Source organism: Arachis ipaensis, chromosome B3 (assembly GCF_059453495.1).
Source record: "Arachis ipaensis isolate K30076 ecotype BB chromosome B3, ASM5945349v1, whole genome shotgun sequence".
Taxonomy (NCBI): domain Eukaryota; kingdom Viridiplantae; phylum Streptophyta; class Magnoliopsida; order Fabales; family Fabaceae; genus Arachis; species Arachis ipaensis.
This window is the reverse complement of record NC_142438.1, coordinates 26,896,335-26,916,375: the sequence shown is the minus strand read 5'-3', so window position 1 is coordinate 26,916,375 and position 20,041 is coordinate 26,896,335. Positions and strand designations below refer to the sequence as shown.

At 33.8% G+C, this 20,041-nt stretch overlaps 1 pseudogene; it reads left to right on the top strand.

Annotated features, from left to right (window-relative positions):
- Positions 1-2,372: 2,372 nt before the first annotated feature.
- Positions 2,373-3,649, top strand: LOC107632855 (uncharacterized; annotated as a pseudogene).
- Positions 3,650-20,041: the final 16,392 nt, after the last annotated feature.

Below are 20,041 nucleotides of genomic sequence, written 5' to 3'. Positions count from 1 at the left end.
CGAGACTTCACATTACGCTGGGGCGGCCGACTTTGAGGTTAGTTGTGTTATGTTCAGTTAATCTAAGTATGTGGACATTGTTAGGGTAGTCTCGTAGTGACAAACACTGAGTAAGATGCTTTAGGGTTAGGACTGTATGATGAATTTAGAACAATATTTGCTTGTCTAAGATTGGTATTACTTAATTAGGGTTTGCTTACCGACATAAGTAAGTTAGAGACAGATGTAGAGTAGACACATGGTAGTATATTACTAAGTACGAGTAGTACTTTGTTCCTTAGTAGAGTAGAAAAATGTATTATTATGTATGTATAGATTAAAAATTTATTTTTCATTCCGCAGAGGCCTCGCCTTCTATTGCCCTGGCGAGTCAGCCATACTCTTCCTCCACCCGATGCCATCGTCCCGTATCTGGTTGAGGCCGGATTCGGTGACACGGTACCGCTCAGGGACTTCACATTTGACAATTCTCTAATTTCGGCACTCGTGGAGCGATGGCATCCGGAGACGCACACGTTTTATCTTCCGTGGGGGTGAGGTCACTATCACCCTACAGGACGTGGCGTACCACCTTGGCTTGCGTGCACACGGGAACCCCGTTGGGGGGTGCCTTCGTGACTTCGGTCGGTGGTACGGCATTGAGACGTGGGCAATGGTGGAGCAGCTGCTTGGTGCCAGGCCACCGGTAGCGGCACAGCAGACAGAGCAGAGGAAGGAGTCGTTCACGCTGAAGCTGGTTTGGTTGCGTGATCGTGTACGACAGATGCCCCCCACCGACGATCCTGAGACCCTCCGACAGTATGCGCGATGCTACATTATGTTACTGATCGGAAGGTATCTGCTGACAGACAAGTCCAATAACCTGGTGTACGTACGGTGGTTACCGCTTCTCCGGGACTTCGAGGAGTGCAGGGCGCTATCATGGGGCTCTGCTGTGCTGGCTTGGACTTACCAGTCACTCTGTTTAGCGGTACAACGGGGAGTCACGGATATCGCCGGTCAAGAAACGGAGTCCTCTCGTGCATGGCATCCAAATTCAGACTGTGATAGTGAGACGGAACTGCCGAAAGCGCCGGTATCGGAAAAGGGGGAGGCAGGACATGGCGGGGGACAGTCGGAACGGGTGTCTCCGAAACACATTCATTCTCATCCTCACCATCGGACGATTCGCTATCACCACTGTCCGCCACTTAATCCTTATCCGACTCCTCCTCACCCTCCTCCGCCTCATCCACTGGAACGGCGACATGAATGGTGCGGTGGTGCGAGAGGTCGGTCGTCCTGCACATAGGTCGAGTGTACAGAAGGACCACCGCCATTGTGCCCCACCTCTGCAGACAGCTCCATTACTTGCCCCACCATGATCCTCCCATGTATATTGAACATGACTCGCACATGCTCTTCCCCTTAAGTCGGAATAGTCAAAATCGAAAGACTCCATTACCCATAGGGGCCAGTAACCTATACGCCACCCTTCCGATTTCTCTCGCCACTGTACCTCCGAGCTTGCTCAGTATCAAACTCTTCAAATCCGACAACGTATTCACACGTTGAGTGCGAAATAATATTGGATCCTCGCACTCAAATGTGACCCCGTTGTCGCCGTTAAACATGCGGCAATTGGAATACACAAGCACAACTATATAAGGATTATTACTGACCATGCCTTGTATTTGTGAGAAATATGATATGAAAAGTTTGTGAAGAATACCAAAGGTTACACATTCTTTTATAGCTGGTGGGACACAACTCATTGTATCTCGTTTACAGTATAAACGAGATGAGTATTCCATGTATCTCATTTACACTATAAACGAGATATGATTGGAAAACACAAAACGATAAATATTTTTTAAATTATTTATTTCGGTAATTATTACAATTTTTTATTTATTTAAATAAAAAATCCTCAAGTTTTCATAGGATTACATTTTTTTCCTAAACCTTGGGAGATGTATGAATTTTATACTAAAATATCAAACATAATACTTATATATTCTCACGATTTTACCTATAAAAATAGCAAATATATAAAAAAACGATAAATCAGTAATATTGAATTCAATTTATGAGGAGTGCTAGGGAGCCACCAACTTTTGTGATTTGTAGCCATCAAATAGCCATCAATGATGATTTTAATGGTGTGAGATTGGTATGAGATTTCATCCAATGGCTCACTTTTCTTTGCTGGTTACATGCTGGCCAGAATTTGAAAAAGTTGCTGGCCCTAGACTTTTCCCAAAAAAAAAAGCAGCTCAGACTCGGACACTATCGGATCAAATCAAAATACCCCTCTAAAACCTCAAAGGCAAAAATCCAAAACCCTAATTACCCGCCCCGCCCCCTTTCTTCTTCTTCCTCTTCTCTCCGAAATGGCTTCCGCAGCCTCTCCAAGAATACCCACCGAGACGGTGAAGAGCGTCGTGGAGGCTCTCCTGAAGTGGCGAGATTCCAATTCCGAGTCTCACAAACCCAAACTCTTCGACACTGACAAAGAATTCATTTACTTAGTCGTCACTCTGAAAACCATCCCTCACAAATCCCGCATTAACCCTTACAAGGTCCCTTTACCCCACTCTCTCCTCTCTCCCTTCAACGAGACTTGCCTCATCATCGACGACAGGTCCAAATCCAAACTCACTAAACAAGAAGCTCAAAAGAAGATCAAGGCCAATAACGTCGCCGTTTCCAAGGTCCTCAGGTTGTCGAAGCTGGCCTCCGATTACCGCCCTTTCGAGGCAAAGCGGAAGCTCTGTGATTCATATGATCTTTTTTCGCTGATAAGAGAGTGGTGCCTTTGATGCCCAGGCTGTTGGGGAAGAAATTCTTTAAGAAGAAGAAGGCAGTGTAGGTGGACTTGACTAAGAAGAATTGGAAGGAGCAGGTGGATAAGGCGTGTTCGTCGGCGCTTCTGTTTCTTGGAATGGGGACTTATTGTGTTGTGAAGGTTGCCAAGGTTTCCATGGAGAGTGAGCAGATTGTTGAGAATATAATGGCTGTCATTGAGGGGGTTGTTGAGGTTGTGCTGAAGAAGTGGGCGAATGTGAGGTCCTTGCATGTTAAGCTTTACGAGTCGCTGGCGCTGCCTGTCTTCCAGGCTATTCCGGAGGTGAAGTTGAGGATTGAGGGAAGTAAGGTTGAGGAGGCAGAGAAAGAGAAGCAGACGATGGAGGAGGAGGAGGAAGAGGGCGAAGACGATAGTGGCGCGAAGGCAGTGAAGAAGAAGAAGAAGAAGGGAAGGATTCATGAAGTTAGATACATGGATAGCGAAGTTGGTGAGGATAATGTTGAATATGTGGCAGGTAGTGAGGATGATGGTGGTGGTGTTGTTATGGAGGAAGATTTAAAGGATGCTGGAAAAGGTAGTGGAGAATTGGCGAATAAGAAGAGGAAGAAAGGGGCATTGAGTGAGTTGAGCAGTGTCAAAGAATTGAAAAAATCTGTTAAGAAAAGTGGTAAACTGAATAAATCTGCAAAAGTGATGAAGGAAAATTCCATCGAGAAGAGTCAGAATAGTGAATTATCTGCTAAGGATGGAGATTTAGGAAAGAAGGGGAAGAATATCAAGAAGAAACAATCTCTATTGAAGTCAGAAGAAGATGATTTGAAAAAGAAAGTGAGGGCTAAGAAAAGTAAGAAGGCTGCTTAAGGTTATTATTAGGATTTACTGTTAGATTTCACTGCTTGATTTAACTCTTGGTGGCTGCCATGTGTTGTTTTCACTTGTTGAGTCCTCTGGCAGATTTTGTATCAAGCATAATTTATTTTGTTATTCTTTCTGCGTTCTGTTTTGATCATTTTATAACTTGCTATTGCTACTATCCAATATTCCTATACTTGAGCTTTAGATTGATTTGTGAGAAGGAGAATCAAAATATTGTTTTCTCAGTTCAGAAAACTCTTTTAAGTTGTTTAGATTTCATATTGTCAGAGACTCCATAGAAATTGTGAGACGAATGGTCCCTTACTTTAAAGTAAAAGGCTTATCAAAGTTTAGCTTGAAAATCTACTACCTCCTATTTTGCCTAAGTATATCTCTGAAATTATTGTCTTCGATATCTTGCATGTTGGCTTCTAGTTTTCATTTCTTGAGCTCCAAGAATATTAGAAAATGGAAAATCTATTACTCTTGTTGACTTCTTTTTACAGATTGAGAGGATTAAAGAAGCTTATGATACTCTTGAATTCATCGTAGGACTTGGGATATATTTGTTTTCCTAGTTAACTCTATTATGATTTGTTATATATCGAATGTAAATGGTGTCAAATGTACTTATGTTTCATTCGGGAATTTAGAGTAGAATTGGGTAAAGAGTGAAGATTTCTTTAATTTAGAATGAACATATAAATTTTTATTGGTGAATTTTTTTTAATTCTATAAAAAGCAATTTTCACTCTTCACTCTTTACCCTAGCAATATACCCTTTCATACTTGCATCTTTTATTGTTTTGGCATTTATCGTCCGTGCCGTAGTTCCAGTTAACTCAAATGATATAACAAGCTTACGTATTCCTTTAGTTCTGTGTTTTTTGACGTATTGAACATTAACTAGCATACTAGAAACTTGTATATTCCAAAGTTATTTCTTTTTTTTTTCTTTTCCTTTCCTTTCCTTTTTGTTATTTTTTTTATAACTTTATATTGAGGGTCATCTGGTCTCTTATTCACTTGCATACTTTCTTCATGGCTGGAAGATACTTAGCATCTGTTGCAAAGTGTGATTGAATGAGTTATAATTCAGGGTTTTCCAGGTAAATTTCAGTTATTTCAAAAAATAGATTTTCTCAATTTTTTTTGTCGATTGTTGTTATAAAGTGTGATTTCTCACGCTCTTTAAGTGGGACAAAAAAAAGCATGCGAAAGATGTTAAATGTTATAAGATTACACTTGACAATAGGTAAGAGGGAAAGAAACATCATTCCCTTTTTGTTTAGACATCATGGATTCTGCCTCATTTGCTTCATTTTCTGGTTAGTCAGCATGGTTCCTATTCACATGTCAATGAAGGATCAGATAAATTGGATCTGTGTTATGCTTTTAGGTGATGATACTTTATAGCCGCAAGTTGTTAAAATTATCAAAGCAAGTTCTACAAGAGTATTTGAATAAGTTTGATTTGTGAAATTTGGTTTGTAGCGTTGCAAGTTGTAATTACTGTCTATATTTCTCTCCGGTATTTTGTTGGCGGTGATGTTACACGACTAAATTATTTTAATGATTAAGTTCAATTAAGTTAGTTTAATAGTTTGAAAATTGATAACAAAAAATTTTTAATTGAAGAAAATGGAGAAAAAACAAGAAAGAGAGAGTATAAAAAAAAGAAAAATTTAATTAGATGTAGTTATAAAATTAAGGGATAAATATTGTTTTGGTCCCTCACGTTAAGGGTCGGAATCGAACTCGTCCCTGACGTATATTTTGATTTAAAATCGTCCTTAATGTTATATTTGGTATTAAAATCATCCTTTTTGACCATTTTACCCTTGTATTCTCTCACCTCTCTAACTTCAAACCTTATCTTCTTCACTCCACCGTTACAACACAAAACACATAGCGCAGCTCCTTCTCCTTCTTCTTCTTCACACACAACAATCACTCTTCTTTTTCTTCTTCACACACAACCATCACACACCACCTCCTTCTTCTTCTTCTTCTTCTCCATTACAGACAACCGCCACACACACTTCACCTCGACGGCGACCTCCACCCTGATGGCGGCGACCTCCACCCTGACGGCACGGCGCTCCACTCCGACGGCGCAGCAACCTCCACCCAACGGCTTAGTGACCTCCAAGCACAGCAGCGGCCAATGACGACCTTCACCTCGACGGTGCAGTGATCTCCAAGTGCAGCAGCGGCCAACGACGACCTCCACTCCGATGGCGATCTCCAAGAGCAACAACGGCGACCTCCATGATTTTTATAAGATAAAGTTTCATTCTTTCTGTTTTAAAAAGAAATTAAATATGTTGTTGTTGTTAGATTTGGAGAATTTGATGTTGTTCATCATAATCCCTAATTTCCTAATTTTTATTATTGGTTTTGTTTTTATTCTTATTTCTGGACTTTTGGATTTTTGGATTACTGTTGTATTTTTGTTTTTGAATTTTGTGTTTCTCTCTAATTTTTGTTCTTTTTTTCTTGTATTTGATTGTTCTTGATAATTAAAATGATAATTTTTTTATTTTTGTAATTGGAGATGAATTTGAGTATTTTTAATTCTTGTAATTGGATTTTGTTAATTGTATTAAGATTTGAAGTTTTGAGTTTGTTAATGGAAGAATTTCTTCTTCTGGAAGAAGAAGAACAAGAACAGAATTTGTTCTCCTGGAGGAAGAAGAACAAGAAGAATGAAATGGTGAAAAAAAGGGGTATTTTTGTCATTTAAAAAAATAAAATATTTAAAAGGACAATTTTAAAATCAAATACAACATTAAGGATGATTTTAAATAAAAATATACACCAGGGACGGGTTTGATTCCAACCCTCAACGTGAGGGACCAAAACAATACTTATCCCTAAAATTAACTTGTTTATATTCCAAATGAAATATGTTTCGTGGTTTATATTTGTTAGTGATGACTTTCAACGGGACTTTAATATTTAGGATTTTTTTTAAGATGCCTATTTTTACTACCTTAGTTTTATTTTTCCCCTATATATATATGCTAGTATGTGCATAAGTAGTGCTCGAATATCATGTTTTTTTATTTTACAAATAAGTGTTTTTTTAGCTAACATTTTGGATTAATCTATGAGTTTAATATTTTGTATTTAGTATTTTTTATATCAATATCTCAAATTTGATAAACATGATGTAAAGAAAATAGGTTATAATAAAGAAAAATGGTATAAATTATTAAGATTAGTTAGTTTTTTTTTTCTTTAAGTTTGTTTATGAAATTGCAGCGGTTCAAAACTGTTGCAAATTTTTTTTTGAAAATGCACATAAGTTTGTGGTGGTTTTGTAATTGCTGCCATTTATTTTTTAAATCCGCTCATTGCAATAGCGGTGGTTTTAAACCGCCGCTAAATCAAACAACGCTAATCCTTGGTTTTGTATCGGTTGTGTCAGCGGTTTCTTAGAACCACTGCAAAATCAAATATCCACCCCCTAAATCACAACGCTTCTGGAACTGCTGGTATCTAAAATTGCGGCAAATCCATAAAAAATTGCCGCTATTCGACGTGTGTCTTGTAGTGAACAAAAGTGACGTTACCATGTAGAGGAGGAAGATACAAATACTTATCATATTAGATTTTTAATTGGAGTTACGGATCACAAGAAATCGAAGGCAAAAGCTCATGGGAGGTCACGGTTCTTCTCAAGCACACTCTCAGTCTCTCCCTCTTTTCTTTCAAGTTCATACGGTGATGAAGGAAGGAAAATGAAAATAATTAAGGCCGATGGTGATATATGAGGATTTGTGGTGTTAAGTATTAGGTGTCATGGTTAATAAATTGATGAAACATGTGTCATAATTATATATATGTACATATGCATATAAACCACATTTCCATTTTCTTTTCTTTTGTTCACTTAGAGGCTTCCGCCAAGTGAATGGAACTAATGGTAATGATAATAATTAATGGTAATATAGTGGCTAGGTGTCAAGTTCAGGAACTATTGAATCAGCGGTTTAAATTATAAATATCTTAAATGAATAATTATGAAAATTAAATATATTATTACACAAGTAATAATGTATATAAGGTTAAATATATATGAATTACTAATATAAATGACATTAGTAACTTAAGGATGAAAGATATTTGATGAAGCATTAACAACTCTAAACTCATCAAAAAATACTGATAATTACTTATATTGACAAATATCGGACTTGATAATAATAGTAATATTAGCAAAACTTGCAAGATTTGAAGCGATCATACAAGTGTGAACTCCCTTGCTTAAGGCCACCTAAGAGCTTTGACTTGCAATAGTTACAAATAACTTTTCACTTGCCATCAATTCTTTGTCTTTTGAAATGATTCATCACATCAGAAGTTAATTTTCTTTTAATTCCACAACCATAAGGAGTTGAGCTTTCAGTTTGTGATTGTGCTACTTGAGTTCGTTGGTGTTGGTATTTTTAAACTAGCATTAGCTTCCTGTTGAGACTCAACCGTTGCTGGCAGCACTGCTACTGCACCTTGTGTTTCACCTTCCCTTGTAAATGATGAAGGTTTTTGAAAGAATTGAAACAAAACAAAACAATTCATACATAAAAACATAGCAAATTCATTCATCATTCATAAAAGTATAAGATCTATTAACAACAACATAATAACAAGACTTAGAAAGTGAAATTTTTACATTAACCCTAACTACCAACAACACTCAGAAAGTAAAATTTTCACATTAACAGTAACACAATAACAACACAAGGTTCAATAACAGTTCCAGGAGAAGAGGAAGAGGAAGATGAACCTAAAAGGTCTTTGTCGACGACAAGTTTAGCGAGGGAGACAACGACGTTCGTGAAAGAGATGATGGAAGATCTTCAGAGGCGATGGGCAAAATCGCAAGAGAGAGGGATAGAGGAAGGGACTGGAGAGTGAGCAGAGTTTATGGGTTGTGGATTCACCTTCCGCGACGACAGATCTTCACCTTCTACGATGGCGAAGCTTGCATGGGAGGGACGAGGAGACCTCAGCGACACTTACGACAAAAGAGTATGGCGGTGGCGTAGTTGGAGTCGGTGACGTCGTAGATGGTGTCGACGATGGAGAGCAGAGGGAGAGAGGCCAAGCATGGTTGGAGAGAGAGAGAGAGAGAGAGAGAGAGGGGTGGGTAGATAAGAGAGTGCAAGTGTGCAACCGTATGAGAGTTCAAAACTAACGTTTTTCTTCCTTACTTGCTATGCATCTTATATATATATAAAACTATAAAAGGCATTTAAGTAGTTTCACTTAAGTGGAGATTCAGCGGGTCCCCATAGGGAGGGTACCTCAGTGCCCACCCCTTCTCTGTTTATTAGTAGGGACGCGACTCCATCCCCGTGGAGACTTAGTGGGTCTCCATTTTCCTCCCCATCACAGGTAATTTTCACAGGTTCAGATTTTTTTGTTATCCCTACTCGTCACCCCTACTTTCAAACCATGAAGGGTAAAAGTCACAAAGCGCCCACCCGTCCTGTCCTACCCAAGCCTGCCCAAAACGGGTGGGGTAGGTTGACCCATCAAAGTCAAACGAACTAGAATTTCTAAACCATCTCGTCTAACAGGGGGACAGCGGGCTAGCTCGCTCTTTTAGCCCTTTTTGTAAAGCTAAATTATAATGTAACTAATTGCTTAACTAAGATTAATTCAATAAAATCCTAAATATAGACACTATTTTTTGAGAAAAACTCTAAACGGCCCCTGACAATTACCTCGAAAGACAACGAGGCATTTAACAAAAAAAAAATACCTAACCCAGCTCCTGATTACTTTTATGGGACTGATTAGCCCATGTAGTAGTGTTTTTTTTTTGTTTTTTGTTTTCACAGGGGCTAATCAGTCCCATAAAAGTAAAGTTCAGGGGCCGAGTTAGGTTTTTTTTTGTTGGGGGCCTCATAATCCTTTCGAGGTAATTGTCAAGGGTCGGGTTGGGTATTCATTCTTTTTTTTTCCACAATCAAAATTGATCATCAGAATACAATTCACATAATGAGAGTCTTTTGCAAAATCAAAAGTTTTTTAGCATAATCAGCGAGTAGAATATAACTGAAACAAGAAGTAGAACAACATAATTATAATTTTTATCATAATCAGTGAGCAGCAGTACTTAGAAGCATAACAATCCAGAACCCAAAGGCAGTGTGTAAAGGTGAGCAAACAATCGACGACGAGCGACGAACAACGATGGCAAATCTACGATTGCTTTGATGTCGGTGCAGAGGAGGAGATGTGGCGTTGTCGGAGAATGAGTTAAGAGAAGGCAGAGAGGCTTGAATTGAGAAGAGAATTACGGAATTGATTTTTAGGTTTTCTATTATTTTTTCATTAAAAAACAAAAGAAAAAATAAAGCGATTGCCCGCTGGTCCAACTTGCCCTACTCCCACCCAAGCTGAGGGTTTGGTGGGCTTTTTTATTTTGACGAGTTCAAAATCTTAATCTATTTGACAATTTTTGGCAGTTTGATGAGTTCGACCTATTTTGTCATTTCTAATGAAGAGTGTTAGTGGAGTTGAAGTGCAAAGTAGTTTCTATTACATGGAGTTTTTTATTATGCGTGAATTAAAATTTTATCTCTAGATCCTTATCTATCTATCTATCTATCTATCTATCTAAAAGGGATATAAAAGTAATTTGATGTCCAATTTTTTTAAAATATCTTTTATTATATGTAATTAATAAAATAAAACATTTTGTTACTTACCTAATTTCAAATTTATTATTGTTATTTTGTTACTTGGCTTACCATTAATCTTACGTCAATAACTTGGAAAATATGGAGGACCTAAGATTACATTGTTTAAAGGTCGGAACAAAAATGTTCATTTTGAATAGTCTTTGCCATATATTATTGATTGCGATGATATATATAAAGATATGGATGTGTGTTGTATGTATTATTATTAATGGCTGAAAATGAAAGAAATATGATTATATAATATCGACTATGCTACGTGTACACTATGTGTGATTATGCAGCAGTGATGTGTGACTAGAGAATTAGATAGTAGAGAATCAAAGAGTAGAGAGAAAATGTAATTGATTTTTATTCTCTTTTAGTAGCCAAGAGTGTTATTTATAGATACATCAGAGGGTATATATTACAAGAACCAAGATCAAGAAAGGTGAGGCTCTAACTACTCCTTGACTGTATCAGTTTGAGGCCCTATATTAGAAGTGGTACTCTTCACATCCCCCCTAAAAGTTAGTGTGAAATTGGAAACCACCCTAAGTTTGGTTCAAAATTTATGAAAGAGAGTTGCTGAGAGGGGCTTGGTCAGCACATCAGCTACCTGAGAATCAGAAGGAATATGAACCACAAAAAGTTAGCGTTTTGCAACTCTATCTTGCACAAAATGCAAATCAATTTCAAAATGTTTGCTGCGATTATGAATAACTGAATTGGCAGCAAGCATAACAACACTCAAATTATCGCAGAAGATGGTTGGGGAGATAGTTTGTGGTATGCCAAGTTCCTATAACAACTTCTGCACCCAGAGAACATCAGCCTTGCATCTGCCAAGCACCTGAATTCTGCTTCAGTGGAGGATCGACTCACTACATTATATTTCCTACTTCACCAAAAGATGGGATTACAGTCTAGGTAGACACAATAACCACTGGTACTTCTTCTATCCTCTAAGTCACTAGCCCAATCAACATCTGCAAACACCAGAATACGAAGATCAGTAGATTTAGAATATACTAAACCATGATGATGATACGTACCTGAGAGATATTTGGGTATGTGCTTTAGAGCTTTCCAATGATTCTTCTTGGGATTCTGCATGAATTGGCTAATCCTATTTACAAAAAAGGCAATTTCAAGTAGCATATTGAAAGCCTCCAATCAGTGAATGATATTTAGTTGGATCCGCAAACTCTGGTGAGCCTTGGGAGACGAGTTTTAGAGTAGATAACATAGGGGTAGGTACAATTTTTGATTCATGCATCTGAGCTCTGTGTAATAGATCCAGAATATATTTTGACTGAGATATGTGTAGGTCACCATTAGGTAATTTATTGAATTCTAAACCAAGAAAGTAATGCAGGCCGCCTAAATCCTTAAGAGAGAATTTATTGTGAAGAGATTGAATGAGAGTTTTTATTTCAGATGCATTACAACATAAACTAAGAGGTAGATAGTAGAAGTGTTAGTGATTCGAACAAATAAAGAGTTATTAGCCTTAGTATTAGTAAAACCATAATGAAAAAGGGTGGAGCTAAGAGCAGAAAACCAAGCATGAGGTGCTTGCTTCAAGCCATAGAATGTCCTATCTAACTTACATACTAAAGTAGAGTTAGAGGAAGCAAAACTTGGTGGTTGCATCATATAAACATCCGCATCCAATGTGCCATTTAGAAAGGCATCATTGAAATCGAACTGCCGCAGAGGCCAGCTTTTTGTCACAGCAATAGAAATCATAGTCCTAATGGTAGATGATCTTATAACAGGACTAAAAATCTAGTTAAAATCCAAATTTTTAACTTGGTGACATCCATTAGCTACTAGTCTTGCCTTATATTTTTTTATTGTATTGTCCGGAGCTCTTTTCACGACATACACCCACTTCATCCAATGACTGTGGCGTTGGGAGGAGGTGTTGTGAGAAGCCAAATGTGATGTTTCATTAAGGCATTATATTCTTTTTGCATGGCCCCTAACCAGTGGGAAGAATTCAAGGCATGTTTCAAGGATGTTGGTTTTGGAAAAGATAATGGAAAGAGAAAGTAGCACTTAATACTTTTGGTTTGTAAATGCCAGATTTTGACTTGGTAACCATACTATGTTGGTTTTGAGTGACCTGGGGGGTGGGGGTTTGGCAAAAAACAGGAGCTCCTGAGGGTTTAGTTTCTATCGCTTGAATTGGAGTAGCACCAGAAACATTTAATGAGGAGTTGGTGGAAGGTTGGACTGAGAAAGGATGAAGATTTGAGAGATGGGAATTGGAAGAGGTTGATATAAGGGAAGAATTGGCAGGGTGTACAATCTCAACAGTTGGAATATGAGGAGGTAAAATAGGAGGAGCTAAATCTTTGGAGGAAGAACCTGCAGTATAGGGTTGGCAACGGGGCGGGTAGGGGCAGGTTTTTGCTAACCCGACCCCGCTCTGCCGTACAACAACCCGCAAAGAACCCGCCCCGCTTCTACCTGCAGGTAGTAAAACGTTGAACCTTAACCCGCCCCTGCGGGTACCTGCCCCGCCCTATAATTATTAAAATCCAATAAATAAAATTAAATTTCAAAATTTATATAACTATCATCACATACATAACATAAATTAAAGTAAAAATTTAAATATGATACAATATTATTAATCATTTACTAATTATTTTACATATATTATACATATTATATATTAAAATTATATATATTATATATATAGTGGGGCGGGTAGGGGCGGGTGTTACCTAAACCCCACCCGGCCCTGCCCTTCCCAAGAACCCGCCCCACTAAAAACCCGCCTCGGTGTGGGTAGGAGTGGGGTGGGTACCCACGGTTCAGGTGGTATTGCCATCCCTACTGCAGTATGAATGCTAGAAACAACAAATAAAGATGAAAAGGAAAACAACTGTTAATCAAAGATAACATTTCTTGCAATATAATTTTTTCTTCGGATGTAAGACATTTGAACCATTTAGACTGAGGAGCATAGACCAGAAAAATACATTGTTAAGACCTATAGTCCATTTTATGAGTGTTAAAGGGTCTGAGATGAGGATAGCATGCACAACCAAAAACTTTTAGCATGTTGTGATTTAGTTTCACATTATGTAACATCTCATAAGGTGATTTATAGTTCAAAACTTTGGTAGAAAGTCTATTGATAAAAAATGCAGAGGTCAAGAACGCATCTTCCCAGAAAGAAAATGGAAGTTTAGCAGTGGCAAGAAAAGATAAATTCATCTCAGCCAAGTGTCTATGCTGTCTCTCAACAACTCCTTGTTGTTGATGGGTGCGTGGACAAGACAAGCGATAAACAATACCATTTTCTTGAACAAAATACTTGAAAGAGGATGACAAGAATTCTTTATCGTTGTCTGGTTGCACTTATTTTAAGAAAAAATCAGTTTGTTTCTCCATTAGAGTTTTATACTGTTTAAAAATTCCAAACACTTGAGATTTATTTTGAAGCAAATACAGACAGGTGTATCTACTAATGGCATCAACAAAACTTACATAATACCTAAAACCACATCGAGATGCATTTGGAGCTGGACCTCATATATCAACAAAAATTTGTTCCCAGGTAACAAAATTGGTATCATCCAATTTGTCAAGAATAGGTTGGAGGAGAGATTTGTTGCTATTGGCTAAAGCATTCGAAACAATCAAAGTCATGGGTCAGAACCTTGAGAACAATGATGATGCTAATGGATCTGAAATTTTGCCTTCACCCGAGAGTAAAGATGCAAAAAAAAAAAAAATCCGAAGAATAAGAAACGTGGTGTTGTTGTTGATGCTGCAGTTTTGGAATCGGGCGCTATGAATCGCGATGTTCCAATTGAGAAGACGAAGAAGACCTAGAATTCAAAGAAAAAGAAAAATGTGAAGGCTCTGATACCATGTGTGATTATGCAGCAGTGATGTGTGACTAGAGAATTAGAGAGTAGAGAATCAAGGAGTAGAGAGAACTGTAATTGATTCTTATTCTCTTTTAGTAGTCAAGAGTGTTATTTATAGATACATCAGAGGGTTATATTACAAGAACCAAGATCAAAAAATGTGAGGCTCTAACTACTCCTTGATTGCATCAATTTGAGGCCCTATATTAAGAGTGTCTTCACACTCTAAAATCAGCCACAAAAGTCAGTATAAAATATATGTTAAAATACAAATACATATTAAAAATAAATTAAACCACACATATATTTAGATATAAATATATTGGTAACTAATTTTGGTATATAAATAACATTTTTGATATAATATAAGTTTTAATTGGAACAAAAATTTACTAACTAAAAATTTAAATAGTGTATCAAATCAAGATTAAACTAAAATGACTTTTTAAATAATTTATAATACATATGGTAGATGTAATATTAATGTATATTTGTATATATATCTTATCGGCTTTATTGGTCACAAATAATAAATATTGGATAGTTATTGTATACCATGAAATACAAATCTTTTTTCTTCTTTTATTTTTAATTTCAAGCTAAATAAGTCACATCACATGCAATTTGTAGTAACAAAAAAAATTATTATAAAGGACGTTAAAAATATTTAATTATTAAAAAGGATTTTTAATATTAAAATTATTTAGAAGGTTTAATTTTATAATATTTAAAGAGAAAGACCAAATTTTTTTTATGAAGAGACAAATATATCCATAAATTATTTTTTTTTTTAAACATATTTTTTTTCTAATTTTTTATTATACTCTAATCTTTTAATGGGGAGAAGAACTTATGATTAGCTTTTTCAAAAAATTTGAAACGAACAATTTCAACAAAATCTTTCAATTTTTTATATGACTACTTTGTCAATAGTTGAGACTCAATCGGAAGATATTGTAGATTATATTCCTACAAATATAATTTTTATACAGATGTCCAAATATTTATCGAGAATCTTTTTGTTAGTCTAAAATAATCAATACATAAAATCAGAGTAAGTGATTGTTTAGATTCGCGCGAGAACATGCACTTTAAATGTAAAAGAAAAAAATCGAGAATATATTTACTCTAACTCATAAAGAGAAATGCATTAGAGTACTAAAGTATATTATACATCTGAATTTAATGGGGTAACATACATATCTTACCAAAGACAAGTAATTTATTTTAGTTAATTACTATAGTAATATTTACTACAACGATAAAGAATCAAATTATCATTATATTTATTCATTTTTCTACTTTTTCTTCCAAGAAATTTCGAATTACTTTTTACTAACTGGGGCCTCCTTTCACCACTTTTTTGGGGATAATTTATAGGGTTCATAACTACTCTTTTTATTACAGGATGTTTACTTATCCAACATTTAGATCTTGCTCCACTCAAAATTTCAATTAGACTATTTTGGCAGGCATTTTCTTTCATCTTCATTCTCAAATCTGATTACCGCCTCTATTTTCTCATCACTGTCTTCCCTTTCTTCTCTATTTGCTCTTGCTCTTGGTTTTATTGTGTTGCAAGCATCAATAGAATTCAGATTGATTGTCACTTAACTATTTTTTTTGGCCCTGGACAATTATCTTGGACAATTATCTCGAAAGACAACAAAATTCTTAACAAAAAAAATCTAATCCAACCCTTGATCTTTACTTTTATGGGACTGATTAGCCCCCGTAAAGTGCCTCGTAGTACTTTAGAAATAATTATCAAAGTATCGAGTGGGATATTCACTCTTTTTTATCAGACTCTATCAGAGCCACTCTATTATCATACTTCAAACTAATTTTATCTTTGGTCTTTATATAGTCCATTCTTTAACCATTCTTTAATCTATTCATAATTTTTGTTTTGAAATTGTGAGTACTTTTAGAAACTTTTAATAATTTTGCTTTTAAAATTTTTACTCCTTTCAAATAAATTCTCGTTGCTTGCACATACATGGGAGCAGAAGCATGGAGGTGAGCTCGTGAACCACGTAGAAGAACACGACGCACATTTTGAAAAAGACAAAAGTGTGCTTAGCCGAGTGAGAAGAACGAAAGTTACATAATGTCCGATTTTTTTGGTGAAGAACGCGACATAACTTTTATCGTATTCTGACTAATTATAATTAAAAACATCGCATTTTATAGCTTAATTTTAAATATCACATCTTGAAAATACATAAAAATTATTTTTTATTCATATAATTTTTTTTCTTATTTTTTAAAAAATATTAAAACTGAAAAAAAAAAAAGAGCTCAAAGAAAGAAAACAAAAAATTGAGAAAAAAGATAAACAAAAAACACTGATATTTTTTGAAAGGCGCTCATTTTTAATTTCACTTTCATTTAAATTATTATTTTTTATCCGATTCCCCCTACTATTTGTTGAGATCGTCCCCAACTAGGGGTGGCAACACTACCCGAACTCGCGGGTACCCACCCCGCCTCTACCCGCTCGGGGCGGGTAATTACCCGCCCCCGCACCGGGGCGGGTTTTAACGGGGCGGGGCGGGGTCGGTTTAGGTTAAACCCGCCCCTACCCGCCCCGGTATATATAATATATATATATAAATATATATATTTTTAATATATAATATATGTTACATATATAAAATAATTAGTAAAATGATTAATAATATTATATCATATATAAATTTTTACTTTAATTTATGTTATGTATGTAAATGGTGGTTATATAATTTTTAAAATTTTATTTTATTTGTTGGATTTAATAATTATAGGGGCGGGTAGGGGCGGGGCGGGTACCCGCAGGGACGGGTTAGGGTTTTACATTTTACTACCCGCGGGTAGGACGGGGCGGGTTTCATGCGGGTTTTTTGTAGGGCGGGACGGGGTCGGGTAGAGCAAAAACCCGCCCCTACCCGCCCCGTTGCCACCCCTATCCCCAACACTTTGTTTTTACTAAATTTTTAATTTTTAAGCAATTAAATCGTTCCATCATTTTTTGTTTTAAATAAGTTTAAATTTTGTTAAAGGAAGTGATTCTGATAAAAATGTCAAAAATATCTTTTTTTTTTAATTTTTTTAATAATTAAAATTTAACACATATAATCAATTAAACTGTGTTATTTTTATTAAAATTAGACTAGACAAATCAGTTTAGTAAAAAATTAATAAATAAAATTTTAAACCGGTCTAGATTAATATAAAAAATAACTATAATATCTTTATTATAAAAAATAACTAAAATGTCCATATATATATATATATATATATATATATTGAAAACTCTAAATTCTAATTTTATGACGACAGAAAAAAAAAAGGACTAAAATTTAGAACTCTCAAAATTAATATATATATATATATATAATAAGAATATTTTAGTCATTTTTTATAATAGGATATGGTAGTCATTTTCTATAAAAAATAAATATTAATTTAGACCAGTTCAAAATTTAATTCACTATTTTTCGATCAAATTAATTTGTCTGACCTAATTTTGATAAAAAAAAATACGACTTAATCGATTATATGTGTTAAATTTTAATTATTAAAAAATATCTTAAAAAAAAGACATTTTAAGCATTTTTATCAAAGTAACTTTTTTGTTAAATTATAAATCTCTCCAGCTATTTCTTTTTTTTTAATTTCAAATTTTTTATTTAAAAAATTGTCCTTACCTACAGATTTGTCTTATTGGTTTAAATTAAAAATTTCAAAACACTGAAGTTACTAAATACTATGATCCAATTTGAAAAAACAACTTAATTAAGCATTCTTTTAAAAAAATAGCTTAAACAATAAATAATTATATTAAAAGTAGTTTATAAATAAGTTATTTTGTTTTTAAGTTTTTAGTTCTAAAAGTGCTTATTTTAAAAGAAATGTGATAAAAAATAATAGTATTAGGAGAGAAGTCATTTTTTTTAACTTCTCTACAAACTTCTAAATAACTTTTTAAAAACTGTAATTTAATTTTAAAAATTACACCAAATATTAATACTACTATTTTTCATAAGTTAAAAATTCAAATAAGTTACTTTTGATATATATTTTACATTTCACAATATTCCCACCAATACTTATAAAATTCAATTAAATATCAGTGTTATTGATGGATGAAAAATCCAAAGTTACTTTCTTGAAATACATTATTGATGATTTTCAATAGAGGGAGACGTCAATAGTTCGATTTTTATGTCAACCTCTTTTGATGATCTGTAATTCTGTATCCATTCATGGCGTAAAAATATTTTATATTTGATTATGTATTCTTTTTAATTTTAAATAAATATTTACTAACAAGTATCTTAGGATAAAGAAAAAGTTTTTATAGAAAATACAAAGTAAATGTTAATTTCTTGAATTTTCTATTTATTTAGTACATAGAAAAATATAAAAATATTATTAATTTATTCTCTTAATCAATGTTTTTTAGGACACATGTTTACTTTATGTGGCTCATATAAATGTTTATTCGTAGTTGGAAAACATATTAATACACACTGTTAGCCTTTTTTTTTTCAAAAGTAATTCTATTAAATGAAAATAAAAAAAGGCAAGAGAGATTTATAAAAATAAATAATTAATTAATAAAGATAATTTTATTTAACTAATCTAATTAATCGTAAATAATTATTATTATTTTTAATATATATAATTATATAATTGTATGGGATTAAAAAAATAATATTTTATTAATAAAAGTAATATTTATATATAATTATATAATTGTGTGAGATTAAAAAAAAATAATATTTTATTAATAAAAGTAATATTTTTCCATAATCATTAATTGAATTTGCTAGAAAAAGAATTGCATTAGATAATAGTAACATGACAAACTAAGATGGCTCTAAATAAAGTGGGGGAATTATCTCATAGACATATATGGTGATTGGTGACAAAAGATGAATTTTTCTGGTGGCAGCATATCTTCAAAAGCTTACAAAAGATGGTAAATTGTGAAAGCCAAGAGCGTGCTGCATTTGTGAGGTTGATGGCAAAAGGAGACTCAAATGAAAATTTGAAGTTTTGATTTTTGAACATTAAATGTGTATTTGAATTGGTAATTTTGAATGAAAGTGATTTTATATAATTAATTAATTTTGAATAGCAGTAAGTTTATGTTAATATAATTTATATTTGGTAATTTTATATTAAAATTAATTTTAATAAAATAAATATTATTTAAATAATATTAATTAAAATTATTTTTAGATAAATAATTATTAAAAAAATAATAATAAATTATAATATTATTTTTATTATATTTAATTTTTTAATATTTTTTAGTATTTTTTTTAGTATTTTTAGTACTTTTTTAGTTTGTTGCAATTTTTTATTGTTATTATTATTTATAATTTTTTGTTTAATTTATTTTATCTAATAAAATTAATAAATTATATTATAAAAAATAATAATAATTTAATACACAAAAATTATAATTATAAAAATGTATAATATGAAATTAAACAAAAATTAACAAAAAAATAAAAATAATAAAAAAAATTCATATAAAAAATAATAAAAATTATATAAATAAAATAATAACATATATAAAAAATAAGATTGATAAAAGAAAATTAAAATTTAGAATTAATGACTGGAATGTTGATTTAGTAAACACAAAAATTAAAATATTTTGCTTTCTGTAAATGCGAATTTGAAAATCAAATCCCATCTTCGTTCGTAACGGAGAAAAAAAAGGCATCCCAATCAAAACTAAGTACACCATGACTATGAACTAAATCCTCCTTATATTAGTGCATGCATGACACTTGTTAGATTTATCAGATAAA